The sequence below is a fragment of the Balaenoptera ricei genome, chromosome 2, assembly GCF_028023285.1.
Source record: "Balaenoptera ricei isolate mBalRic1 chromosome 2, mBalRic1.hap2, whole genome shotgun sequence".
Lineage (NCBI taxonomy): Eukaryota > Metazoa > Chordata > Mammalia > Artiodactyla > Balaenopteridae > Balaenoptera > Balaenoptera ricei.
The window spans coordinates 142,584,280-142,586,207 of record NC_082640.1 but is presented as its reverse complement, the minus strand read 5'-3'; the positions used below and the strand labels follow the sequence as shown (position 1 = coordinate 142,586,207).

At 40.0% G+C, this 1,928-nt stretch overlaps 1 pseudogene; it reads right to left on the bottom strand.

Moving 5' to 3' along the window:
• Positions 1–1,250: 1,250 nt before the first annotated feature.
• On the bottom strand, positions 1,251–1,720 carry LOC132360637 (large ribosomal subunit protein uL23-like; annotated as a pseudogene).
• Between the last annotated feature and the right edge of the window lie 208 nt (positions 1,721–1,928).

Below are 1,928 nucleotides of genomic sequence, written 5' to 3'. Positions count from 1 at the left end.
TATACTATATATATGTGTGTGTGTGTATATATATATATATCTCTCTCCTATTGGTTCTGTTTCCATGGAGAACCCTGACTAATACAAAACCTAGTCCGAATTCCATTTTATATCAGTGACATCTCATTTGAATATATTGAATGTAAAGAGACATGAAGTATATAGCAGGTGACTTTCTGAGTTCAGGTTTAAGTTCCAGTCCCATTTCACTTACTAGCTTCATCTACTAGCTACTCAATTATATTTAGCCTTGGTTTCTTCATTTGTATAAAGGAGAAAATAGTAATATTTACTGAATAGGCTATTATGAAGATTAAATAAGACAAAACATGTGCGTAGAATAGTGTCTGGCTCAGAGTAAGTACTCAATAAATGTTAGTTATTATTATTAAGGTTATTGAGGGGCATTGTCAAAGAAGGGGATTTACAGAGTGAGAGGTACATGGCAGGGGAGCTGGTCTTGCTCACCTCCCCCCCTTGTCTCCCCAAACTCTCACGTACAGGCAGTCTCTGCTTTTCACTGCCTGTTCCTGGGGGATATTATAAAGCAACTTCTTATAGAGTGTCCTGTTTCTTCCCATCAGAACCCAATCAAGCTTAAAAGTTGGATTCCAATTTAATGGACTAAGCCATTATTATGTCACAAAAGCAAAGTACAATAAATCTTGGTAATTATTTAAAAACAGCAAAATTATTCTTTTAAGTCTTAATATGGGGCTTCCATAAAATTTAATCTTCACGCCACAATGCAACTTATCATCAATTAGCAGTTTTGTTTGCCTTCTGACAATTTAGAAGGAGTTTCGCACGATGATTTAGTAGGTCAAAACCTGTTTTTTTTTGTTTGTTTTTTTTTTAGAAATTCACGTTCTTTTATTTATTTATTTATTTATTTATTTATTTATTTATTTATTTATTTATTTATTTATGGCTCTGTTGAGTCTTCGTTTCTGTGCGAGGGCTTTCTCTAGTTGCGGCGAGCGGGGGCCACTCTTCATCGCAGTGCGTGGGCCTCTCACCATCGCGGCCTCTCTTGTTGCGGAGCACAGGCTCCAGACGCGCAGGCTCAGTAATTGTGGCTCACGGGCCCAGTTGCTCCGTGGCATGTGGGATCTTCCCAGACCAGGGCTCGAACCCATGTCCCCTGCATTGGCAGGCAGATTCTCAACCACTGCCCCACAAGGGAAGCCCTGTTTTTTTTTTTTAATAGGGAAAACTTTGGTATTTAGAATTAGCCAGCTGGCCTCAGTTTAGATGATCCCAATTTTGTTGGCAATATCCAAAGCATCATAGTCAGGGTCCAGTTAAACATATGCCTTCTTCTCTCCATTAGGCTTGATCAGGGTATTGACCTTAGCCATGCCAATGTCATAGAGCTCCTTCACAGCCTGTTTAATCTGGTGCTTGTTGGCCTTGACATCCACAATGAACACCAGTGTGTTGTTGTCTTCTATTTTCTTCATGGCTGACTCAGTGGTCAGGGGGAACTTGATGATGGCATAGTGGTCAAGCTTGTTTCTCCTAGGGGCGCCCTTCCAAGGATATTTGGGCTGCCTTCTGAGCCTCGGTGTTTTGGGCCATCGGAAGGTAGATGACGTCCGGATCTTCTTTTTTTGTGGCTGTGGATGCCTTTCAACACTGCTTTCTTGGCCTTCAAAGCTTTTGCTTTGGCTTCAGCTTTGGGAGGGACAGGGACTTCTTTCTTCGCCTTACGTGCCATCTTCGTGCAGTCAAAACCTGTTTTTAAAGTTAGCCGAATGGTTATATCTAGGTGGAGGGATTTTGGTTTTAAACATATCTATATACATAGATATTTTAAAATATATACATAAACATATACATAGATATATTTGTGTTTCCTTCAGTGATTCATCAGAAGGACCCACGAGACCCAATAGCAGGTTATATACTCACTGAGATTTATGATA